Source organism: Fukomys damarensis, unplaced genomic scaffold (genome assembly GCF_012274545.1).
Source record: "Fukomys damarensis isolate Sample0158 unplaced genomic scaffold, DMR_v1.0_HiC HiC_scaffold_12, whole genome shotgun sequence".
Classification (NCBI taxonomy): Eukaryota; Metazoa; Chordata; class Mammalia; order Rodentia; family Bathyergidae; genus Fukomys; species Fukomys damarensis.
Window position 1 is genome coordinate 46,197,954 of NW_022900924.1, and position 27,163 is coordinate 46,225,116.

The 27,163-nt window shown below is 43.0% G+C and overlaps 1 protein-coding gene across 3 annotated transcripts in view; it reads left to right on the top strand.

Annotated features, from left to right (window-relative positions):
• Nucleotides 1–27,163, top strand: part of Mb21d2 (Mab-21 domain containing 2) — a 112,157-nt gene that overhangs the window by 23,812 nt on the left and 61,182 nt on the right. Inside the window, exons 1-2 of one of the 3 annotated variants that reach the window (XM_033762574.1) lie at nucleotides 7,508–7,568; nucleotides 10,180–10,275. The exons of the other annotated variants lie outside the window; for them this stretch is intronic. The gene's annotated coding sequence lies outside the window, so the exon portion shown is untranslated. Of the gene's footprint in view, nucleotides 1–7,507; nucleotides 7,569–10,179; nucleotides 10,276–27,163 lie in introns of those variants that run through there. 3 annotated transcript variants of the gene reach the window in all.

Sequence of the window (27,163 nt, forward strand, 5' to 3'; positions counted from 1 at the left end):
TGGAGACAAGGTTGCTCACGAAGTTGCTCAGTTGCCCAGGCTGGGCTCAAACCTGTGATCCTCGTCCCTCAGCCTTTCAGCGTGTGGGGGTTAAAGATGGGTGCCTCCACGCCCGGCTTTGCACAGCTCAGGCCTGCAGTCCACAGGATAGAGCAGGTAGCTCGTTCCCCTCTACATCATGTGCAGCTGAGAGAAGCGAGAATTTACATTTTGGGAAGAGTCTTTGCGAAGCAAAGGAGGTAGTGAGTACAGACAAAGGATTGTGAGTGAAATTCTTCGTGCAAAAATCCTCCTGCTTGCTTGCTTGGCTCTGAGTGGGCTGTGTAATCACCAGTCAGGATCTCTGCCCACAGGGCACACTTAAGCCAATGTCAACAGAGCTGTGTCTCTGAGCTCAGAAGATTTAGGTCCATTCTGATGACTGTAAAACATTAGAAGAAATCATACCGTGTGGACAAGATTTTTTATGCATAGAAATCTTACTTTTGGGTCCTTTCAGAGGTGTGATGATTGTTTAGGAGCGTGCATGCTTCAGTGAGTTCTATTTATCACATGGATTTCATCCCTCTGGAGATATTTTGCTCTTTTAGCCTTCTTACATTTTGTTAATGATTCCCAAATCTTGCCTGGGCCTCAGAACTTTGACCTCTGGACCTGTTTCTTTGGCTTAGTCATGACTTCACAGATTTAGAAGCAGAGTCTGTCAGGGCAGTGGTGTTTCACTGTGATTTAGTGAATTTAGATGTAGGATGCTGTCCCCATGGAACAATCCGGATTGCTAGGCTCCTTCTGTGTTTTATGCCCTCTGTTTGGAAGCCCACCACTAAGCTCATGGTGCTTCCTGGTGCTGGGCGCTGAGGGAAGGCTTTTTTCCCAGATGGAGCAGCTGTGTTGTTTTCCTGCTGCTCTCGAGGTGAGCAATCTCAGTACCACAAAGCTTTGGTGGTTTCTCTCCTTGAAAACGCTTCTTGCTGCCTGCAAGACCCCCAGTGCCTGGCTCTGGTGTGACCTCTGGACCCACACCTTCCCCTGGGAGCTGCAAAGACGCAGCATTTCAAGCCTGTCCAAGCCCCACTGAGCTGCAAGTGTGCTTCGCCAAGGTTCCGAGGATTCTCATGCACAGCCAGGTTTGAGAAGCACTTGACCCACAGAAGGTGAAGCCATGCTCAGGACTGTTAGCATTGGAAAACATGCTGCTTTTTATTTCTATTTTGCAGCCAAACAACTCATTAGTGAAGTGAATTTTTTTTCTTGGTTGGGCTAAACTAGTGTTTAAAACTTTTTAATTTGGAGAACGTCAAACACACAGGTAGAGAAACTTATAGGATGAGTCCCCATGTTGCTGTCACCTAGCTTCAGCACTTATTCATTCAGAGCTAATGTTTATTTTTTCTATAGCTCCTATCCTACCCTGGGTTATTGTAAGGCAAATTGAATATCTTTTTGTTTGTTTGTTTGTTTTGCATTTTAATTTACTTTGGTAAAATACACTTGCCTTTGAATGTGCGCCCCCCTTCTGGTATTGGGAAATAAACCCAGGGCCTTTGCACAGAGTTACATTTCTAGTCCTTTATTTTTATTTTAAATTTTGAAACAGGGTCACACTTAGTTTTTAAATTGCATGTGTGGATGGAACTCGAATTTTTAATCCTCCTGCCTCAGCCTCCCAGAGTGCTGGGATTACAGTTATGTGCCACCACTCCCCGCTAAATTTATCCTGAACCATTTCTAAGCATATGGCTTAGTACTGTTCACATTTTTGTGCAGTAAATATTAAGAACTTTTCATCTTGCAAAACTAAACTGTAGGAGGGCCGGCGATTTGGCTCAGAGGCCCTGCACCACCTGCTTTGCAAGTGCAAGGTCCTGAGTTCGATTCCCTGGTACCAAAAGGAAAAAAAACCAACTAACAGCAACAACAACAAAACACCCCAAAAAACCCCCAAAACTAAACTGTAGGAATATTAAACAACATCTTTTTCCTTCTTTAATGTAACTATGGCACCATTACCGTACCTCAAGAAAGCTAATGTTAATTCATTGATAATAAATGTCTGGTCCTTGTTTGTATTTCAGATTGCTGTTTAGCCTGAAGAAGCTGAGCCGCTGAGTTCACACCCTGCCTGTCAGTTGGCAGCCTGTGTGTACAGGGAAGAATCTAGAAACAACACTGAGAGAGGAAGGTCTTTCTTCTCCCCCCTGTTTGGCAACCCAACAGGATTTTGTTTGAATTCATCTTCTAATTTTAGAAATCAGAATTTGGCAGCAGGAAGAGCATGGATTGTTGGAGAAGAACTAAGTCTGAGCTAGTCCTTGCTTCTTAGAATTAGGCTAGATATTCACACCATCATTTCACATGCAAGGTTACTGTGAATTCTGAATTAGGTTGGAATACTATACCTCAGTTGGAAATGATTATCTGCATTTACATTCCTAACACCTGTGAATCTGAGAAACACAAAGTTTAGCAGAGCGTGTTGCAGAATAATTTATGTAACGTGATGCCATTTACTTGCTGTTAAACAAAATAATTAATATAAATTGTTTATGCATATACATATGTCATGAAAATACGAAAATGTGCTTGAGAATGATACACATTTCAGGATAGTGATCACCTCTCAGAACAGGGGAGGAGACTGAAACAACTGCCTGTAGATTTTTATTACTTATGAGCTTAAAAAGGAATGCAGTAAAGTGTCAAGATCTTCTAACTGTGGTTGATGCATAAATTAGGATTTATGATATTATTTCTGCTATGTCTGTTTGAAATATTATCAAAGAGATACTTTTTTAAAAACTGCTCAGTATTTTATCTATCTGTTGATTGATTGATTGATTGAGTTTTGGTGCTGGTTAATTGAACCCTGGGCTTTGAACATGTCGAGTGCATATTCCGCCACTGAGCTGCACCCCTAGAATCCCCTCCCCACCATTATTTTGCTTTTGATATAAAAAAACTGATCATGATCAATTTATGTGAAAATATTTTATAAACTCAAATGCTCAAAAATGGTAGTGTAGTTTATTTATATCTGCAATTCATCACAAATATTCTCAAGCTGCGGAAGAAAATTATGGAAATAATCAAGATGGTGGGGTTGCTGGTGGTGTTCAAGACTTACACAAAATAATTAGTCGGGGCTGTCTGTGAAGTGTGTGGGATTGTCCATAGCTGGAGCTGGCTTCTGTTGGCCCTCGTGTTTGTTCCCTGCTCACCTTACCGCTGCAGACCCAGGTAAGGGTCCAAGCGGTTGTAGTGGTGGGCCAGGGCCGTTTTTGTTTGTATTGGAATTTACAGCTCTGCAACTTCTGAGGGGCCTTTGAAGTGTCACCATTCCAGCCTGTTGTGGCTTTGCGGCCTGGAAAGCTTCTTAAACCCAGCTTTGTGACTTGTTCCTGTCCTTTTTCTAGACGGCAGCAGGGCTACTAAGCCATTCCAGGCAGATGGTTGGTGGAGATTCTTGCTGCCCACTTAATTACCTTTCCCTTAGAGAGGCCGTCCTCACTACAGGGTCTTCCTGTAGCGAATGCAGTGGGGTCCCATCAGCGTTCTCATTACAGTTGTCCTTGCCTGGAGGGTTTGATAAAGGTCACAAATTTGATATTTATTCATCGATTGTGTGGATGTTCTGCCTGGCAATGGGGCAGATTTGGGCTTTTAAACCAAACTACATGTCAGCGGTGGGGAACAGAGACATTGCTAATTAAGCTAGACTGCCTCTAGTCTCATCTAAACCTTGCTACTATGATTTTATTTCCCTCACAACAGATTTTTGTCCCCTTAATCATATTTACTGCTCTTATCTGAAGTCCCAAATATCTCTAATCTTCCAGAAACATATATAATTATCCTTTAAGGGTCTGAATTGTGCCAGATGTAGCAGGAGGATTGCTTCCTGGCTCTCTCACGACACTAAATCTTTTTGTATCATGTTTTACTGTTTTGGAATAGGAATGACTCTTTTTTCTTTTTCCTTCCCCAAATGACTCATGGATTTGTCCCCTTGTTTGGATATTACTGAGCTCCCTCATGTATGTATGCATGTGTGTGTGTGTGTGTGTATGTGTGTGTGTGTGTGTGTGTGTGTGTGTGTGTATAAATTTTTTTTTAATTTCCTTTTTCAGTACTGGTAATTAAACTCAGGGCCTTCCCACTGAACTACAACCCTAGCCTTTTGAAATTTTATTTTTTATCTTGAGACATGGTCTCGCTAAGTTGCCATGCTAGACTTGAACTTGCGATCTTCCTGCCTCAACCTCCTGGCGTGCTGAGATGATAGGCACACACCTCTTTGCCTGGCTGTGGGGCTGGCTGGGGACTGTACTCATAGACACGCATGCTTAGAGAAGGAGTCTTGGATCAACTCAGAGTAATGCCTTGACTTTGATCAGGATTTAACAACAACCCTTTGAAGCTCTGTTTCCCTCAGTCCCCAGTACTTCTGTAGTTTAACTATGACAATCATATACAGTTAAATGGAGTGAAGATTAGTGTAAAGTCAAAGATTTACTATGTCTCTGTGTTTGAAGGGTAGGGAAATGAAGGAATGGTAGGATAGTAGGTTTAGAATATAAACAATAACAATGCAGTTTTTTTTGGTGTGGGGGGGAGAAGGTCTCATTATGTTGCTCAGGTTAGCTCTGAACTTATAGCCTGGAGCAAATCCCCTGCCTCAGCCTCCTGAATAGCTGGGACTTCAGGCATGTGCCAACATGCCTGGCTTTAAAATGCAGTTCTAAAGTAGCTGACTGCATAGACAGCGTGCCCGAACTTTGAAATATCCATCTGATGTGTTCCCACCCTTGGACTTTGAGCCTGACTTTCATGTGTGTGAACCTGTATCAGTGAATCTAAGTGGTTCTGACTCCTGTCCGGCTCCTCTGCTGTGGCAAGGGTTCTCAGATGTCCACAGACAACCTTAGAAACAGACCCAGCCTGAGAGTATTCTGAGATTTCATCCACACTCGATTGTTGCCTTAGGCAGCAGCCCTAGCACTAATAAAGCTGATTTTTTTAAAAAAACCAAATAAAAGATTGCCTGTCTTCTGCTGTGAAATGCCTCTAAAGGGGAACGAAGGAAGGAAGCCAGGGCAGAGGGGAACTCGCTAAAGTCAGGGAGCTGTGTCATAGTCCTGTCACTTCGAAGCTAGAGACTGGCTGGCAGACAGGTGCCTCTCCTGACTTACAAAGCAACCCTGGGGCTGGAATTCCAGTCTACTAACCCCACTGAACCGCAGCAGAGCTACAATCACCATCTGGGCTGTCACTTGCTTTCCTTTTAAGGCGTGGCCACGGATTTATATCCCTGACGAGCCCCAAGCCTAGCTGTGAACTAAGCTAAAAGCCACCTGTTTAATTTCCTGTACTTCAGTAGCTCTCCACGTCTCTGTTCTGCACTACCTTCTCTAATCTACAGGATAAACGTTTACATTCATTTTTATACTCAGGCTAGGCTACAGACTAGATTTTTCTTCTCTTGTATTTCTCTTGTCAGTGTATAATTATTTAAAGTTATAAAGATGACTCGAACAAATCCAAAGTGAGCACATGCCACAGACTAATTTATTTTATTTATGAGGAATACAGTAGGAAGGTAAACCTGGCTCAAAGGGCATTTAAGGGACTGGAATAATTGAAATACATACTGGAACAAGATTGCTGGAGTAGATTCAAAACTGGTTAATGTCCTAAAGGGCGATAAAGCAATAACATTTAGGGGTTCTTATTTTCACCAGTCAGAGAAATCATACATTTGTAATGTATAAAAACCTCTGGGTTAACATACACCTTTACAAGGTCTGAATCTGATCAATGAAAAATCACAAGTCAAACACAGGTTATTTCCCACAGAATTGCATAACCCTTGGGTGTGCTGACACGGGTTCTGGGGTCCAAGATGGGTTTCCAGGTTCTTGTGTGCAGTGAACAGAGTTGCCTGTGGCATACGAGGGTAAAGAAAGAACAGCAAAGTTTAGTGCAGTTGAATCGGGGTGGTACCTTCCGGAGTGAGTGGGTTTACTCTGGCACAGGCCCCGCCCACTGGGTCCTCCGAGCTTGACTGACGGAGTGATTGACAGGTGCTGAGTCACGCCAGCCGCATCTACTGCGCATGTCCTCTTCCATCATTCCCTCTGTTATAATTATTGCGTGCATGAGATGAGGTTCGTATGCACAAACCTTCCATGAGCTCTTAAGGGAAGAAAAGTTACTGTAGGTCATGCTGGAGAATGGCGCAAGTGTGTCTAGGCTGAGGATTTCAGAATCTTCCAAGGCAACCCTGAGAGTCTGTCTCTTCTCCGCTTGCTGATAGTAGGCCTTAAGCAAGAGTTTGGGGAAGTTGGTCCAGGGGCGTCGCCCAGGTTGAGGTAGGTGGAGCGGCATGTTCTGGTAGCCCCAACTGTATTATCTATATTAGATTAACTTACTACATAATATTCTGGTTTGACCTGGAAAGGGCATAATGCCTTCCTTTCGCCTTATTTCTGATTGTTGCCTAATATTTTCTAGTATCTTTAGGGTGCTTGTATTTAGACTAGGAGCAAATGCATTCATTGATTCGTTCATTTTGTTTAATAAATAAGCGTATCAGTTTTGTGTCAAACAGTAGGGTAGGCACTAGAGACGCATAACTGCATATGACACGGTCCTTGCTGTCAGAGTTCAGAGGCTGCCCCTTTAACACCCGAAAAGCGAGGCAGTTGAAGCGTTCTTTTCAGGAGAGATAGGGGAATCATCCTTTGGGGTTGAGGGCTTTAAAGGCTAGGATACAGTGCAGATACCACAGAGAATGACTCTCAGAGCCAGGACTTTTGGGACAGGAACCCCGATTACCGTTTCTTCTTGTTCCTACATCGGCAGTTCTTTGCTGGTAGAATTCGCAGAACCAAGTGTTGCCACTGGGCCTGCCAGGCTCCTACTGGCTAGTGGTGCCAGGTCCCCCGGTTTGACTCCATGGGCACTGATGTGCTCATTTCTGATCTGCTCAGTTTGCAACATAAGCTTCAGTGCTTTCTGTGACAGAGATCTGCCAGGGGGAGTCTGCTTTTCTCCAGAAGGGTTTTGGTAAATGGCAGAGCTCAGACTTCATAGCTGGCAGTACAGCTTTCTTGTGGCAAATGCACACATTTAAATAAATCTGAGAAATCTGCATCTATCAGTTACATTCAATTTCTTATTTCAAGGAAACGAGGAAAGGGGTAGCTGACATTTATCCTAGAAGCAGGACTTCTTGAGCTGGACAGAGCCTTTCAGAGCTAGCGTCCTCCACCTCTGGCTAATATGTGGGGAAACTGAGGCATGGGACAGCTGGTGTGATTAGTACTTTTTGTCATAATGAGTCCCTGGGCTTTTGTCTAGTCTTGAATTTTTTTCTCTATAATGGTGATTCTCACTTGGATCTATGAGTAAGATGTACAAGTACTCCAGAGAGGGCAAAAGATGCTTTTGGGTTTGTGTTTACATCTTTGGATCTGTTTTGTAACAATAGATTCTTGCTGCAGAAATGGAAATAATTCTGAAAGTCTTTCAGAAGAAAGCAAAGCCTTTCAAAATCGTCACGCCTACAGGTAATTACAGTGAACATTCTTGCAGACAATTCTTTATAAATATGTAATCTATATTTGTATATGCATGTATCTTTATAGTTTTCAGTGAGAAAATTTTCCTGCAGTGTTTTCCATATTCTGAAAAAAATAATTGTCAAGTTTAAAAAATATAAATGGAAGTATTTTCCAATTTTCTTTGCATTTTACTCATAATTCCTAGTAACATAGCTTAAACTTTTACTTTTTTGTTTCTCTTTCTTTTTGAAACAGAGCACTCTGTTGCCCATGCTGGCCTGGCCCTCATGATCTTCTTTCCTCAGCTTCCTAGGTAGCTGGGGTTGAGTTTAAACTTTTGATCTGTTTAAGCTAAATCATCAGTATAAAGAGAAATTATGATTTGAGCTGGGCCCGTGAGGTTTCCTCTGAGGGAAACATGCTGGCAGCAGTGATAGTACCCTCTACTGAGGGTCTCCTGCCAGCTCTCAGCCCCATGCCTCTGGTTGCCCAGAGCTGTTGCCTGAGGCCAGGCTCTTCCTGGAGACCTGTATCCGGAGATGGCTATCTGGTGACAGGCGCTGTTGAGGTAGGAGAGCTCCCAACCCCAGAATCCTGGCACAGGAATCCTTTGCTCTGCTCTCTGGTGCTTCCTGCTCCTCCCTTTAACATAATTGATCCCCTGATCAACACCTGAAGCCCCAAGTCCTTTTCAGCGTCTGCTTCTGCAGAGCCCAACCTGCCTCATGCATCTTCTTGTGGTTTGCTGTGGTGGGTGCTTCAGTAACTCCGGTGCAACCGAAACTCCTCTGGAGACCCTACTTTCTGGAGAGGTCCTGGGTGCCTGTAATTCCTGGGGTGCTCAGGATCGCCTGAACTCTCTCCCAGTGAGCTCATCCTCTCCCGAACGAACCTGACTGACCCTGTCCAAAGTTTGGCATTTGAAGAATTTGGCCTTGGGCCAGGTGCCAAAGCTGGCTGCTTTGTGGTTTCAAAGGAAAATTGAAAAGGATTCCTTGCTATGGGTATTCTCTACAATGAAAACCTGTCTTAAGTGTTGGTCACATTAATCAATTAAAGATTCGTCTGCTTTGGAAGAAATTTTTTTTAGGACATACAAAGCTCCTGCCTGTCAGTGAAAATGAATTTTTTTTTTTTTTGCTCGCAGCAGGTAACCAAGCTTTGCTGCTCTCTGTTCCAACTTGCCACTTGTTGGTTGATGTTTTCTCTGGGGTCCTCTGTTGGCACAGCCTTTGCAAGCAGTTTTTAATTTCTATCAGAAATTATAATCTTGCTAATGGACCACAAAGGGAGATGGAGTTGGGAGTGTGAAAGAAGCCTTTTTGAGGTCATCTTGGTCGCTGTTAGGAACATCTGCAGACCCTACCCATCCCTATCTTCTCAATGTGTCTTTGGAGGCCGTAGCTTCATAGCTGTCAATGCTGGCTGTCTCTAGTGTTGGTGACAGTCAGCATCACTGTTTTCTGTCTTCCCTTGGAGCACTCCTGTCTCTTTATTAAGTACCTTTAGGTAAAGGGAGAACCCTGCCTCCCATGTTAAGCCTCAAGGCTGTGTTTACTTTGGCACTTCTAACCTTCTTCATCCTTTACCACCCACTGCTATATGGACTTTAGGGTATCAGGAAGGCCCACAGGAAGGTTTGATCATTGTTTCTGTACACTTCCTTCTGTGTTTTTATGGGGGTTGGGGTGGGTTGGAGATTTCTTTAGAATGACGCTGACACAGTGATCCAGGTATGCTGCTCAGGGCTTCGACCGTATAAATGACGTGCTAGTGGAATTGAAGAATGGAATTGGGAATTTCAGAGGGTCTGCAAGAAAAGGTCCCTATGAGTACAGGTGTCCAAAAATGTCACATGCTTAATGGAGGGTTTTTAAAGCTATAAAAAAGTTAACTTTTCATGAAAGGGCAGACTAGACGACAAGATGCTGCCGAATTATCTTTACTGTATAGAAAGTAATAGGCAAAGACCTGATACCAAAAAAATTGTTTAACTTTTCATGTCTTGTCCAGTTTTCTCTGAAGAAGAAGAAAGGTCTATAAAGGTGCTTGTCCGTGTCCACTTTTTAAATGCCATACTCCTACCACTGTGTTTGCCTGGAGGAAGAGAACTCCTAAGTAGATAATTCACTACAGAGTCAAAAAGCCTTTAGAAGTCTCTGAGTCCATAGTCTTCCTTACGGGTGTTGGAAGGTGGGAGAAGAGGAGAAACATACTTGAGGACATTTTGCACAGGCTGCCCCTCCCTACCTGGCTTTGCTGCCTCTGAGTGCCTTGCTTTTTTTCTCCCTCTTTCAACAATAGGTTGGTGTGAAAGGGAAGTGTATCAGTCAGCTTCCTGTTATTGTGACAAGATACCTCAGATTAGTTTAGAAAGGTCTGTTTCGGCTCATGGTTTCGGTCCCTGGTTACTTGGCCCTGTTGCTTTGGGCCCACATTCCCTTCGAGGGCATCCCCCGGTTGACTTAGGTTCTGTCGCCTCCTAATAGTACGCCTGGTGACCAAGAAGCCGTAATACAAGGGGCTTGGAGGGACATGCCAGGTCCACATTATAGCAGGACATAATTTATTCAGAAACTACAAATTCCTTACAACTTGTATCTTTTTCCCTTTCAAGTTTTAGCAAGAAAGATGCCCATCAGAATTTAGAGAAGGCAACGTCTGTGGAGAAAGATATGCGGAACACAAACACCTGTCTGGTGACATCTTGCTTGTGAGTTTATCCAATCCTCAGCCTCCCGTCTGAACAGTGTTGGTATCACACAGCTGTTTCTTGTCCTTCTTAATAAAGACACACCAGGTGGTAGTCGGAGGTTGCTTTCTGGAGGAAACATTTGAGTAGCTACAGGAAGATGTTGTTATACGTGTGAATGTGTGTACACACTGCCTGAGTACACATCCGCAATGTGTTTTCGAGTAATTTTACATGAGTGAGCTGGGTGTGAGGCCTTGAGGGAGGAAAGAGCGATGTCCAGCACAGTGACACTGACACGGGGGGCTGATTTGGTTTGGGAGGGCTGAGCTCAGGGCAGAGTCCTGAGAATGGGAGGCACAGAGTTTCAGATGTTACGGAAACAAGTGCACATGCTTGCTGACAGGTAACGAGCTTGAGATCGTTCTGAGCATGCAGCATGACTGTCAGATTTCGTTTCTTTAAAATTGATTCAGATGTGTTAGAATTATGACCTAAACAGTTATAAATATTCTTTGAAAGCTGAGTCTAGAATCATCTGAACTGACTTGAAGGTAATCAGGTAGAAGGCAAAATAAGACATGTGATAATCTGTGGGGTTTCACTGTATCTCCTGAGTTAGAAAACGAAGAAAACAGAAATGTCCAGCCAAAGCCATTGTGGAATCCTTGGGGTCCCAACTAACAAATCCTTTTGTTGTACAGAGCCTGGAGAATGCTGAAATCTTGCTTTTATCCATTCTCCTTCTCCACCTTTCTCTTTCATACATTCACCCATAAAAATACTGTATATTAATTACTTGTGGTAGGCAAGTGTTATCCTAAATCCCAGAAACAAATGATGAAAAACCTGTGTCCTCAACTCTCAGGAAACAGACTGTCAGAATTCTGAATAATAAACACCAGGTTCTATGAGAGCACCTGGTAAGAGCAGGTAACCCATGGTTCCTTGAGGATGTTTTTAGGGAAAGCTAGAGCCCGAGGGATGAGTGATAGGGGGTGGCCAGACCAAGAAAGAGGACAGAGGAGCACTGTAAGCAGAAGGCAGGAACAAAGGCCATGGCCAGGGAATGAGTTTGACTAGAGGTCAGCGCATGCGGAAGGGCGGAAGGCGAGACTTGAGAGGGAGCCAGGGCCTGGATAGTGAGTCTCGTGTCCTAACCGTGGGGTGTGGAGAGTTATCCTGAGAGTGGGGTCTGTGGAAGGGTCTTAAGCAAAGGAGTGATGCACTGTGTGGGAAGACCACTGTGGCCAGAGTTGAGCACAGTTTGAATCCCGCAAGAAGGCAGACCAGTTAAGTGAAGCGTAACACTAATTTTGTCATAAATAGCCGCAACATGGGCCTGTCATCCTTGTTTATTCTTTAGAATATTTCTGTTGATGAACTTAGCAATTGTAATTTTATGAGTTTTGTTATATTAAACAGTGAGTACCTAACAGAAATAAGCCACAATAAAGCATTGGATTTTCAATATTTATTGAGTCTTTAAAAAAAAAGCATCAAAATTTTCAACATCGAGTTTTTTGGTACAAAAAGTCTAAAACAGAACAACAGAAATAAATTCCTATATGAACTATCATGAAAATACCAATAGCACTCTACAAAAAAAAAATATTTATTTCAACTATCACACCTAAAGCAGTCCTCACACATGACAACAGCAAGTTCTGTGTACCTGTATTGCTTACACTGACAGCACATGTGTTTTGCTTTCCTGGCTTTTTTGTAGGGCATATTTGACATCTTGCTGATCTTGCTGCTTATTCTTATTGTATTATTCAATGTGTAGTTAACAGGAACATAGAATATCATTAAAATAAAGTATTAAATTATTAATATGCATTGTGTGTTTAGAATAAACATAAACATTTTCACTTCAGCTGTGTCCTTACTTACAAAACCTAACAGGTAACATCAGAAATAAAAAACCCGTGTGAACCACAATGAAAATACCTGTAGACCTCTACAACAAAAATTATTTTTGCATCAATTGTCCCATCCAATGCAGTCTTCATGCATGACACCTGCTTGTTCCATACACGTCTCACACTGACAGCACATGTGCTTAGCTCTCCTTTCCTACATGGCAGGCCATTCTTGTCACCTCTCTTCCTGTTTTGTCAGGAGCTTCCTACTATATTGTACAATGTATACTTAGCGGAGAAATATGCCATCAGTAAAGTAAAATATCAAATATGTAATGACTGCTTAGCATGGACATCCACATTTTCACATTAGCTGTCTACTTGTTTACAAAACCTAAAAGATAATGTCAGAAATAAAAACGTAAATGAACGCTAATGAAAATAACAATAGAACTCTACAACAAAAATAACCTGTGATTCATTTGTCACATGCAAGGCAGTCTTCACACATGACAACTGCATGTTCCATACACAAGTATCACTTACACTGGTAGCACGTATTTTTGTTTTTTTGTTTTTGGTACCGGGGATCGAACTCGGGTCCTTGTGCTTGCGGGTAGGTGGTGGAACCCCTGAGCTAAATCCCTGACCCTGTAGCACATACGTTTTGTTTTCCTGTCCTTTCTAGTAGGGCACAGTTGACATCTTTTTGGTTTTCCTGTTGTCATACTAGGTCTTTGGGATGCTGCATCTGCCTGTTCACCTGTCAGCTCACCAGTGTGTGCCACAACTTTTCCATGTAGTTCCCTGAGCAGAGACATTTTGTATTTTCTCTGCTGTACATGATCTCTTATGAGTTCCAGTCCCAATTCTCTAAGAAAATTTCTCTGTGGTATTTTATACTTGGTATTTTCTTTGTAAACTATCAAAGAATTTACTTAGGATCGAGTAAAACACAACTATTGGTCAATGCTTTGTGTTTTCAGTGAAATCTTAGTTGCTGCATAACTCATCAACAGCATCTACTCCACCTTTGGTTTTGTTGTAGAAAGTTTGCATCTCAGGCTTCTGTTTTTGTAGAGGTTTTATTGTCAGTATTTCCAGCAAGGTGCAGTGTTGACACCAGCAGTACCAGTTTATTTTTCTTTGCCATATACGAGGTCAATGTAAATCTTTCCAAAGATTGTACTATATAATTCTGTGTTTTGAAATTGTAACATTTCACTTGGAATTTCTGCTTTGTTCCTGCGTACAGTTCCTATGCCGGTCAACTTGTGTTCTGTTAGCAAATGTAACATCGATTGGAACCTGGTAAACTAATTGTCGAATGTCACATTCTGATTAGTTTGGGAGATGGGAGTAACAAGACTGTTCACAGCATCATTCAGTTTATTACTAAGCAAATAAGGACCTTGTGGCTAAGTTCCAGGATAAATTTCTGAATCGAAAGCATAATAAGTCTTGGCATCTATCAGGGCATAAATTTTAATGCCATATTTTGACCATCACTCTTCCATTAGTCTTTTACATTCCTGAGGTTACCGCGAAAAAGTATAGCAGACCTATGAATGCTTTCAGTTCAGCTAGTGAGATGTCGTAATAAAAACATTTTTGACTATGGCTATTGGTGCATACAGACCGTCTTACTTGCATTTCAGCCTTTGTGTATTTGACAACATCTTGTAGCATTTCATCTGTTACAATTTCCAACATTGAACGGCAGTGCTGGCATTCTGTCCAATAGGTTTCACCCCTGCCAAGATCCCAACTGTATTTTCGGACCCAGTCCTAACATTGGATCGTTGCATTTGTTTGGGTGACCATTTTGCAACATTTTGACTCATCAAATATGCATTGACAGTGCTATTTTTTTGTTGTCTGAATCAAGGAGCTTTGCATTCGCTGTGTCTGTATCGGTTGATTCTTGCTGCATTTCACTGTCACAGGAACTTTGCCTCACATTGGCAACATCAAAGTCGTTATCATCATCATTGTCATCATGCACCCACACCACTCTTCTGTTATGAAAACATGCATTTTACCATAGTAGGTCATCTTTATCATCCATTCATGAGTAATCTGATGATTCATTTTGACCTCCTCCCAAACTTGCAAGTCTGCTTTTTCATGTACCATTTTACTGAATTGGGCTACTTCTACCAGAGATATCAAAAGAAAACTTTTGAAAAAACAAATCACTCGAGTGGTGTGGATGTATTGTACCCTCTGTGATGCTCAGGTAAACGTCCACAAAACCTGTTAGATGGAGCATCATGTGGGTGAAAATCCCGGTTTGACCCTTTTGCACATGTGCACACACCTTGCCGTTCATCGTATTCAGTAGGTAAGCAAAAATACTGCTTTCTCAGGCAAAGGTACTGAGATGCACAGCCGGCTATTATTATACTAAAGTAAAAAGTTCACAGTAGAAAAGTAAGGGATGTGTTTGTGGAACCCAGTGTTACACTCTGAATGTGTTGCAGTAGCCCGGGAGGGAGACGATGGTGGGAGCTTGGCCTGAAGTAAGAGCAGTGATCATAGAGACAACTGAACAGATCCGAGAGATAATGAAATTAGAAGGCAACATTGAGCAGAGTTGGTACTTTGATGTGGATGGTTAGGGAAAGGCAGAAATCCAAGGTGATAGCCAAGTTTCTGTCTGGAGCACCAGAATGCATAGTGAAGACATTTTGAGAGGAGAAGTAGAAATTACCAATGGGAGTGAGTCTCAGGAGAACATGGAGCCTGGCACTGGTCCTGTTGCGTTGGCGGTGTGTGTGGGAGCATCCAGGGAATGATACTGACATTCTACCTTTGCTATTAGATGTCCTACCACTAGAAGTAGGGAGTAGAACGTCAGAACTGTAGGGACTTGTGTTTTGGCGTGGAATCGCTCATTTTATACACGAGGAAAGAGGAGTATAGAGAGATGGATCGAGTTGCTTAAGGTCACAAAGCTACTTACTGGTGGAACTGGAGCCTGTACCTGAGTCACCACATCTGTCTAGGAGTGTTTCTATTCCTCATGCAGGTTGGGAGGCCTCTGAAAAACATGTAGAAATAAATCTACCCTGCCACATTGTCTCTTGCCTGCTAAGAACTGCTGACAGTAAAATGTGAACGATAAATCCATGTGGGGACCGTGTCCCATTTGTGTTTCATTTGATTCCATCTGCCCTGTTTTAACGCGATTATGGCAGCTTTGACAGGCAAGTGGTTGCTTAACACAGTGGAAAGTCTTAATTACTCTTTAATGGCTGTGTACAGAGGGAAAGTCAACTTCAATGTTTTATCACTGGGTTGTCTTGAAAAAGTTTTTAGAATTCCATTTGTGAAGGCATAAAAATATAAACGCGTATTTTTTACATTTCCATTTTTGTTCCAGATTTCAGGAACACAAAATATTTTCTTTTTGAGTATTATAAACTGTGTAAACATAGCAAATGTAATGAAACATTAAAATTTAAAAATCCACCCACAGTCTTTCCATAACAACAATAACAACAAACATTCAAGCGTTTCAAGCTTTATGTTCTCACAGCCCTTTATCCAGCACATCCGTATGGTAATCCTGATTTACATTTTCTCTTCTTCTTCCTTTTACCAAATAGTTTTACCATACTGCTTCACCTACCCCTTCATCCATATTCAGACATTCATCAGACATCTGAGTATCTTCTAAATGGGGGGACCCCTGCAGGGTGCTACGGTTTGTAGTAAGTAGAGTCAGCTGATGTTGGTGAAGAAGGGGGATGGCTGCTTGGCTAACGTACAAAACAGGTAATAAATTTAATAGAAAAATAATTGTAAAATTTTTTGGTAACAGGGGCCTCTTTGGTGTTAACAGGCTGCCCGGTACTCCTAGGCCTAGCACAGCTAGGGAGGGAGTGGCTTCTGAAGCCCTGAGGGACATCATTTCGTAGAGTGGAGGGACACAGCCATCCCAAGTGGCCCTGGAGAGGAGTTAGGAGAATAAGTGGCCAAGCTTATGTTCTTCACTTCCTGTGTCTGGGCTCCTCTCTAGCGAGCCTGCTGTAAAAACCAGAAGGCAAGAGCATCTGTGGATGCCATTCATGAAGTTCAGCTCTCCAAGGACATGGAGTGGGGGGAAGTTGACTCAGACAAGCAGACAGAGGGTGACACAGACAGGTCCCCTCTGCTGCCACTTGCAAGCAAAACATTCTTTCAAAGAAAACGACCATTAATATATTTTTACACATATATTTTAAACAAATTCTTTGAATGGTGGGCTGATAAATGGCAAGTTTTGGAAACAAAATAAGTCCTCAAATTGGCAGTCTTGAAGTGCAGTTCTGGGTGGTGCTATTAACCTTGCTTGAGATCTTCAGGTTATATTATTTGCCTACTACCTAGCAGTGATTTCTTGTGTTTTTCATGTTGTAAGACAGATGCTTCTCAAATTATGGTGGTTGTGGGTTATATAAACCCACCATAAAGTTGAAAATATATATGTACCCTACTGAATAGCGTAGTTTCGCAACACAGTACACTGTGGACAGGAGGTTCTTCAACCTCGTGGTCTTGTAGCTCACTGGGACCTGCTGCTGATTTCTGACCTTGTCCAGCATTTTAAGAGAATATCATACTGCATATTGTTTATCTGGGAAAAAAATAAAAATTTGGACCCCCCGCCCTTTCCCTGCACTGGTTTGTGGTGGTACTTGGGATCAAGCTCTGGGCTAGTCTACCACTGAGCTACATTACGTCCCCAGTCCCTTTTATTTTTTATTTCGAGATAAGGTCTCACTGAGTTGCTCAGACATGACTTGAATTTGTGATCCACCTGCGTCATCTTCCCAGAGTGCTGAGATATCAGGCGTACACCATTGTGCCCAGCTCCATTTCTATTATATGTGTTTAGCTTTCATGCTGTCAATAAGTTGAAAAAAGTCAGGCCCTCACAAATCAGAGACCATCAGCATTGGCCTTATGATACAGATCTTTGCAAAAATACAAATTGTAATTATTTTGAAAATTTACTAAGCAGTGTTTTTCTTAGATATTCTAATGGGTCAAGAATAGGAAGAATGGTATTTTTCTCATTTTTGTAATTCAGAATTTTAAAGATGATTGTGAGTGGAGGATTTGGAAATCCTGCTGCTGTGTGAGAGTCCAGTGTATAGGTACGTACTTGTTTCTAGTCTGTTTTTTCTCTTTTGGGTACTGGTGGATGAACACAGGGCTTCACACCGCTGCGCACATGCCGTGCCCCCAGCCAGTCCTCAGGCCTCTGTTCTGTTGTTGTTGAGGCCTTTGGGAGTCTGAGCTCAGGGTTGTTAGGAATAATGCTGCTCTGAGCATTCTCACACCTATCTTGGTGGATGCAACCAATGGTTTCCACGGGGGGTTAATACGCATTTTTACATCACCTGCTTTATGTTAGGCAGACGCCATGCTCAGTGCTGAAGAGAAGGGAAGTAATGCGCCAAAGGAGACTCCTGACTCCAGGAAGTGAAGCTCACAGATGGAACAGCGGGTGGATGGTAGGAGAGGAAGGATGATGGGGAGGGGCACCGGACAGGTCCTTCGGTTTCTGCAGGGTGAAATGGGCTGAGTCATGGGAGTGGCAGGAGGGCAGAGAGGGAGAGCCAGGTTGGACTCAGTTGTCCTCAGGCACAGCTTCTCAGTCTGGGGCCGGGGATAGAATACATTGGTAGAGGTGGGAATGGGTACAGCTGCCTCTGAAGGCTGGTAACATCTGGCTCCAAGAAGCCTCTTCTTCTCTGTCACCCCCCATCACAACTACTGTCACTCTGTTTTGTGTGCCATGACGCCATAACTTTGGGAGGTTTCCAGGGGCTTTTCGCACCATAGAGTCCTGTTATTGTAGCAGTCCTCCCTGTAACGTCTGAAGCTACAAACTTGAGTATTATTAGCCATTACCCAAATTTCATGTGGTCACACCATTAGTAATTGTGTGTACAGTGGCCTTTCTGCTTTAGCCATTGTCAGGGTGTGGGGAGGTGTATGGAGACAGGAGAAATGGTTTCATTTTGGAGCTCAGGGAGGAGCACACAAGCACCCCCTATACTGACTGGTATTGCAGAGGGGTGCAGAGGTGGGGAGGGGTGCAGCTTTCTGTGTTACTTGCCTATGCTATGTGTCCTCAAAACTTGTGGATTTCAGTTTTGGTATTTTGCTGAGCATTTGCTGAACATTTGGGACCTGTTGGGCTTATGGTTCTGGAGAGCTAATGAGTCTGTCATTTATGTTAAGCCTCAAAAGGGAAGAGAGAGCAGAGGTCAGAATCTAATGGCACCATTTATGGCTCTGTGTGTGTGTGTGTGTGTGTGTGTGTGTGTATTTATGTCTCTGAAAGAATGAAACTTTGGCTGTGGCCTCTGCTTTTAAAGACATAGGGCAGGGTCTTTACTGCTGTCCAGTTATTGATTTTCCCGTTGTTTTGTTCTATTTTGGTCTCCCTGTGGGGGCGGGACTTGTACAAAGGTGAGCCCAGGGAGAAGTAGAGACTGATGCCGCGCCTTGATTTTAGGGTCCCCTGTGGAAACACGACTTTGTTCATGATTCTTTTTCTCCGTGTGTAGCTACAAAGTCAGAGCTTTTGATCTTGAGGCCTAGTGGGGAGTGCAGGAAGGAAACAGTGAGCGCCCTCTAGCTCATGAAACATTTTGCTTTGTCTCTCTATAACATTATTATTATTATTATTATTATTATTATTATTATTATCTGTCTCAGGTGTATTTAGGAAACAAGTACGGGCTTAAGTACATTTTCCTTCATCCAAACAGCTAGAAAGGTAGGCAAGGAATACTCTGTACCTCAGCTTTATGAGACACAAATTCAGATCATGATTATAAAAAAATGAGTAAAATGTTTAAGTTACACAAAAAGATTAGGTCTGCTTTGTCTCAGCCAATCATATTGGTTATTTTATGTTATATTTCAGCACTACACAGCATTTTCATTTAGTACCCAGTGGCATTTCTGGTTACTTTTTGCACCAGTCAGGAGAGCCTGATGACGAACCTTTTAGATAGGTTCGTGATGACGAACCTTTTAGATACCCAGTGCTCAAACAAACCCAACGGCCACTTATTTATTGCAGAGTACCAACACTGCATTTCAACCTGAATATCTGGTGCTTGGCTGCTGGGGTGATGCTGGGATGAACTGGCTTGCTTGCTGACAGAGCTCTGCAAGCCCACTGTGACATGTGTGTCATAGGTTCACCATCACTGGTCTGTCGTTCTTACAGTTTGTCCTTACCACATCAGTCCTTTGTTGCTGTGATAGTTTAGATGTAGAATGTCTCCTAAAGTCTCATGTTTTCAGATGAGGAGCTTTTGGAAGATGATTGGATTATGGGACCTTATAGCTGACTACTTGTTAGAAGGTAAGGCCTGATTGGAGGTGGGTCATTGGGGGTGTGGCCTGGGAAGGTGTATCTCCTTCCCCAGCCTCTCCCTTCCCTCTCTGCTTCCTGGCTGCCATGATGTGAGCAGATTTCCTCCACACACACACTTCCACCATTTCATTTCTTCCTCAGAGGTAGCCAAACTGTGAGTTAAAATAAACTTCTCTGTAAGTTGTGAGTGTTGGGCATTTTGTTCCATTGATGAAAGTGATTTAAGACAAGACTTTGGTGCCAGAGAAGTGGGTCATAGCTGTGACTCTACTTGACCAGGTGACTTAGAAACCTTTGGAACTTGTTTGCAGGAGGAGTATGGAAAGGTTTGGAGATGCTGGCTAATGAAGCTCTCGAATACTGTAAGTTGAACATGATGAGAGATTCTAGTTGGAGTGCATAAGGCCAGAATGCTCATAGAAATGCAGAAAGTAAAGACCAGGCTCAGTAAATTTCTGTTGGGAACAAGGACTTCATTGGCAAATTGGACTTGAAATTATGTGTGTTGTACTGTGGTAGAAAATTTGTCTGCATTTAGCCCATATCCTGAGACTTTATAGGACACTGAGATCAAGAGCCATCTAATTAATCTGGCAAAGAAAATTTCATGACAACCCAGTGTCCAAGCTATATCATGAGTACTGCTGGCAGCTTTCAGCCAGATTTACAATGAGAATCAAGAGCAAATGGCAGAACCAAATGTGACAACTTTCCAGTTTTGTCAGAAAGAAATGGCCTGCAAAGTTGAGGCAAAGGAAAGCATGATTGGTGAAAAGATTGGCATTAAAAATAAGACAAGTATTGCCAGGGATTTAGCTCAGTGGTTCTGGTGCCTACCTCACAAGCACAAGGACCCAAGTTTGATCCCCGGTACCAAAAAAAAAAAGATAAGTACTTTGTATCAGGATACTAGGTAAGATACTTTGAAGGTATTTCAGGCATCAGGGAGATGCCACCATTTGAATAATGCAAAACTGAAAAGCTTTCATCCGAGAAGAGAGAGCCTTCTCCAGCCATGAGCCAAAAGGGCCTGGCATCATCCATGTACTGCAGGTTTCATAGGTATGCAGAATACAGGAGTTGTGAGGTCAAGGAGGCTTCCATGCAGATTTCAGAAGAAGGCCTGTCACTGTGTCCCTAGAGCGCACTGTAGGAAGCTGTGAGCATGAAGCTGAAAGTGAAGACTCAGGAAATTGGAGATGCTGGGAACTTGGAATGGCTGCTAGGCAAAACTCCAGGCAGCGAGCAGAGCCATAACAGGAGAGAACATCAAGGCTGCAACTAATAGAGCTTGTGGTGGGGCCATCCCAGTCCTTTGAAGCTCACTTTTCATCACAGTCTGTCCTGGGTGCTGGACAGGGATCTACAGGATTTAATGGTTACACTGCTGAGTTTTAGTTTGCTTTGATCTGGTTTCTACTCCCCTATTTCTCCCTTTTAGAATGGCAGTGTTTACCCTTTGCCTTTGTAGGTTGGAAGTGTTTAACTTTCCTTTTGGTTTTTACAGGGTCTCACAGCTAAGAGTTTGCCATGATTCTCAGAACAGGCTTTAGATTTGGACTTTTCAGCAGTGTGGGAATTGTTGTAACTTTGATGCTAGAGATGGATAAAAAGTATTTTTCATGATGAGCCGGGCAGGAGTGTTTGGAAACCAAGGGAGGAATGTTTAGATAGAGAACATCCCCTCAAATTCTCATGTGTGGAAGGTGACGGAATCATGACTCACTGTATTTATCACTGGATTAATTTCACTGGAGAGTTTAGAGCTGACTGTGCTGTTAGGAGGTAGGACCTGGTCAGAAGAGGAGGTTAACTGACTGCATGCTCTGAAAGGTTATTTCTCTTTTCCTGGCTTCTGCCTCCTCTCTGCTTCCTGGCTGCCATAGAGTGAGTATCTTTCCTCCACCATTCCCCTCTCCTATGCTGTTTCTGCCATGGAGCTGGGCAATTGTGGACTGAAACTGTGGGCCAAAACTAAGCTTCTCCTTTAAGTTGTGTCATGTAGTTTGTCCCAGCAGTGAGGAAAGTGACTAAGGTATCTGCCATGACTCCCATCATCAATACCTTTAAAGTCATCTCTTTTTAACTAACCTTTAAAAACCACCCATCCTCTGCTCACCTTGTCAGTCACCTTCTGCCTCCACCCCTTTCATTTTGTCTGCTGTAGGATGTTTTGTGGTCCTGTCTTACTCTTAACTTTGGATTGTGGAACATGCTCTTTCTACCTTTCACCTCCCTTTATTCCTCCCCTGACCCCATAGATGAAGCTAAATTTTTCTCTTTACTCCATTTCCACAGCTCCCATTATAAAGTGTTAGTCACTCGCCATAGAAAGTAATCCCCAGGAGGACAAGCTCTAACTCATCTCGTTTACTGATGTACTCCTAACTCCTACTCTGTGCCTGGCAAATAGGACTCGGTCAGAAGAGATGTTGAAACAATGAAATATATGCTTTACAGTGTAAAATGTTTTGGATTACAATCCTTATTTAGTAGGTCCTACCAACCCATGGATAACCATCATATTTGACAAGTTAGTATCCTTCCTTTTCTTGTAAGCCTGGATATATTCAACTGGGACATATTTGTAGCTTTTCAGAGTAGGTGATTGTTAGCATGGGTGGGTGGGGTGGTGAGTTGCATGTAAAAGTGATGGACTCAGCTCTCCCTTCACAGACCTGCCTGCCTTTCATGCAATTGGGTTTGATGTTCTTGTGCGCCTAAGTGGTCCTGGACTGAGAGCGTTAGTACAGCGGTACCTCATTTCATGAACTTAATTCATTCCATGATTCTGAAAAAGATGGCCACATATGTGTTTGTGTGGGAAAGATAGAGCTACAGTTGTGTTTGTCACCTGGGGTAGAATTTACAAATAAAAACACGATTTTGCCAAACACTTCTCTCTCTATTTTTTATTGCTATAATTATTTTCATTTTTCTGTATTTTCTAATCTATCTGTAACATAGTATTAATGTAATAAAGAATAAGATAATAGATATGAAAAGTCTAAATCAAAATGTTTTAATTACAGACTTAATTCAACAATGAGTTAACACTCAGAACACTAAATATGGTTTGTTAAATTGACTTGTGGTTATAACAAAGATATGAGGAGAATTCTTAAATTATGAGACCTGTTTTCAAATGTTTTACAGATACATATGCATGATGACAATCTGCTAATGATAAGTAATATCTGTATATTATTGAAAAAGCTTTGTCAATATAAGCTCTCAGCTGTCTTTCCATCTAATTTGTGTTTAGATTATACAATTTGTCTGTAGTTCCAAAAACAGAACCAGAGGACTGGTTCTTGGCCTCATTACCTTGAAGATCCACAGAGTAGCTATATTGTTGATCTCCTGATCTTTGGAAGATTATTTTTTCTATTAAGTTTATTGGTACTTTTTAGGTACACAGTACAGTTACATTCATGATTAGAATCTTGTACCTTTATATGATGTATCTTGGTTCTTATTTTTTTCCCCCATTCCCTACCCTCCTTTTACCCCCTCCACCCTGCCCTATTTACAAAGACTTTGTTTCCATTTTTTTCCTTTTCTCATATTTTTTCTCTTCCCATCTTTCCTTTCCCTTACTTTGGTAGATTATTAAGTCAACACATGTCATATACTGAATATCACAGCTATTATTGCCTCCCTCTAACCCATACTCTACCATGAAAATAAAGGAACACAGTCCATTTAGGAGAGCTGGTTGTTAACATTGAATATAGAAATTTTTAGCAGGTACCACGTGGTAACCTCTTGCATTCCTGACTTTGTTTTACTCTTCACTCACTTTTCTAATTCATAAGACACAAAAACAAAAAAGTTTGGCTTTAATAAGGAATTGTAGAATTCTTGCAAAACAACCTTACAGGTTGTTTAGTCTAACTCCTTGGTGTTATAAATATGGATATTTAGGCCCAGAGAGCTGGTGAGTGAGGAGGTAAACTATAAGTAGAGTCCTGTCTCTAAGACCAGTCCTCTTGCCATCATCATCTACTGTCTGCAGGGAATATCAGGCTGTACTTTAGAAATCAGTTGTCAGCCTACAGGGTCAAGAAAAACAGTAAGGTCAGATGTATGCAAACGTTGCCTCTGGTAGCCAGATGGTGCCTGTCCAGGTTGAGGGGTACCAAAGCTTGTGCCATACCTGAGAAATCCCGTCTGTCCAGGTGACCACCTTCAGTGTTGATGTCTGCCCACAATGTACCATGGGAGGAAACTCCTTATGGCTGTCCTGGCTGTGGGTAGGTGGGTAAGCTGTGGCTTGTTGCCTTCCTGGGGTGAACTGTTAGCCCATATGCAGCCATAGTTTCTGAGGAAGGCATAGGGAGAATTTTTGGTTATGGTCTGTTGGAAGGAGGATAAATCTGTGGTGGGGAGGACTGGTGAGTTGGTCTTGGACTAAAGCTTCTGCTCCCGACTGCTGAACCTGAGAAATTGTCTGCAGACCTGTCCGCGGTTGTTCAAGCTGTTGCACTGCTGCTCATTGGCTGTTTTAGCTGTGGTGCCACTGGGAGTCATGGAATTACTATTGATATGAGAGTTATCGAGTTTGGGACCACTGGGGGATTCACTATTACCACTCAGACTGCTGCTACGCGGGTTGGTTAGATCCTGCATTTCCACAGACCTGCAAGTTGAGGAAACAGCAACATCTGAACTGGTTTGAGACGCTTGCACAGCGCTCACATCTGCTGCAACCACCAGTTGTATGAGCTCCTTCCAGTTTTCTGGTTTAGCAAACTTCCATTCCTGACGTAGTTTTGCTGCTGGGCGGGGACTGCGAGGGCTGTGGGGCCCTCGGTGGATCTGCGGTGCTGCCGGTCGCGGAGCGCGTGCAGGGGACAGCCGGGCTCTGGGGACGGTGTCTCGGCGCTGCTGCAGGCTCCGGCTGCCCAGCGACTGAGCCAAAACCCTTTCCTCAGGAAGAAGCCCGCCACGGTGGACGGCAGCAGAAAGGCTTACAGTCGGAAGTGGCACTGGAGAGTTTCTACCTCACCCCAAACTGGGGCCTTCAGCTCCCAAAGCTCTGTTTGGGAACAGCTTTGCGCCCTGCGCGCTTTCCCCGCCGAATGGCAGCCGCTAATAGCACCTGAGAACCCTAGACCCCATCCAAATATATTGATGTACAATTTGTTTATTTCTGGGAGTTGTTCTCTGAGACTAATTTAATGTGAAGGTTGCAACTGCCTTGTTTCCTTCTGTTTGAGTCCTTTTCCTAACTCGGTTCAGTAAGTTGTAGACAGTGTGGATGGCTGCCCAAGAGTGGTGTTTTTTACTATTGGTTATGTGAGCAGCAGGGTTGCTGCTTTGGCCTACTCGGGCTGGTATAGTTTTATCCACCTCATCTGGTACAGATAGCTTCCTTCCTGTGGAACTGGTAGTAGCCCCAAGGACGAGGTGACATCAAGTGGCATTTGCTTTGGGGGTGGGGGGTTTGCATAGCAGAGATGCTGAGAAGTGTGGGTAACTGGTAAACTTCAAGCTTTCTGCTATTGTGATTAAAATACTTGAAAGAGGAAAAGTTTATTTTGGTTTGAGTGGTTTGAGCCCATGGTTTGAGTGGTTTCAGTAGTTTGAGTCCGTGGTTGCTTGGTTTCATTCTTTTGGTCCTGTGGTGAGGCAGAACATTGTGGTAGAGAAGAACTGTTCACCTTACGGCCTCTGGGAGAGGAAAGGGCTAGGGTCGCAAATTTTACCCTTAAGGCCACGCCCCCAATGACCTAACTTCCTCCCACTAGGCCCTACCTCTTAAAGATTCCACCACCTCTTAATAGGACCACGTGCTATGTATCAAAGCCTTCACATGAGCCTCTCTTTAAGGGGTGTGAGATATTTAAGATCTAAGCCAGTAGGTCCCACTTAAATTACCAATTGTTGCATGAAAACTACCTAACAATGTAGTGGCTTGAAATACTACATCTAATGATTCTGTGAATAAGGAATTCAGACAGGGCACAGAGGGCATGGGTGGCAGTTGCTCTATGATTTCTGAACCTCAGCTCGTAGCTGGCCAGACATTTCCCTTCGCACCCCGAGCCTGTAGTTTACTTTACCTTTTCTCACTAGATTCCTTTGCATGAATTATCACAGCTTCCAGAGAGATGCTTTCAAGAGAAAAGAAATGGAAGCTGCCAGTTTCTGAAGGCCAGAACCGAGCCTTAAGAAGGCCTTAGCTTCCCTTCTGCATTTTCCTGTGGGTCAGGTGGTCACAGAGTCTGCTCAGATTCAAGGGCAAATGTTCTAGTCCTTTCTTCTTGATGAAAGAATGCCAAAAAATCTTCAGCTACCTTTAATCTGCCTCAGCCACCTGGACCTCTAGTCTTCCATGTTCACCTATGAAAGACCCAAGACCCCTGACTAAAGCAGTGATTGGTCCAGTGTGTTGATAGCCCTCTTTTCAGAAGTAAAATGAAAACAAAAAACGACCCAGCACAAAATTCCATACCCTGTCAGCCAGAATACTTCCACTCATCACCACTTGCTACCCTTTCCTTTTGCTCTGTATCCTGAGCCATGGGGGTCCAGAATAGATGACTTGGAGTGTTGTTTGTTTCGTTGCAAATAAGATGCTGATAAAATGCTGCCTGTCAGTTTTGAGGGAGCTGTTTTGCATGAGCCTGAGGCTACTTGGCTCTGCTGGGACTCTTTCCTCAGCCAGAAGCAGAGGGAGAGCCTGCTTTGACTGTGGTGTAAAGTGTGCCCTTGCCTCTTGGATTTGTACTCACCAAAAGGGACTAAAGCCCTGCTGCTTGTTGGCTGAATTACCTCTTCCTCCCTCCCAATGCTCCTTCTATCAGTTAGTGGGTTGCTGATGCATTTCTATTTGAAAGTCAGTCATTTCATGACCTAATATTGCAATGTTTTCTGAGTTTATTACTTACCTCCAACCTGTGGCTCTGTACCATCTGGTGTCCATGCATTCGTGAGAAGGAGAGAGATGAGAGAAAAGAGAAACAGCTTTCCCAGTGCTTCCTCCATTCCCTCTCCCTTCTGGAAAGAAAGAAAATTGCAGCCTTCATGCAAGACTTGACGTCCATTTCTAACTGTAAAGCAGGAGGTGATCAGTGAACGTGGTAGTGTGGGAAACCAGTGAGCTCTCCTGAAGATGAGAACATATTCTGTCCTGAGTTATCTATACCTGATATGAGGACAGATTGTTTTGGTATCCTTATGTTTCATGTGATCATGCCTCAGAAATGAGCACTTTCTTCACAGATGGGCAAGACAGTTAAGATAATTTTGAAAGCATTTATGACCTCACGCACCTGGGAAAGAACAGATTACTATTCCGAATTGAATGTACATGTGTCTGTGTGTGCACATACGCACACTAAGACACACTGTGCCTTTAACATTGTACATCACTGCAAATCTATAAAAAAGAAATCTCTAAAACACATATTAGGCTGAGGAGCAAGTTGAATTAAGGGGATTAACAATGTTTTATTTCCTTGGGTTAATCCTCCTTAATCAGACAAAGGGAGATCTTCTAACCAGAAGCTGCAACCTAATTGATATTAATTGTGCATGGAGCATCTCTTGAAGTAGGCTTGCTCGGTCTGCTCTTCTCGTGGAATCCTCACCTATGTACCTGAATGTGTTCTGTTTAGTATTGCTGAAATCATTTTTTCAGTACACAATC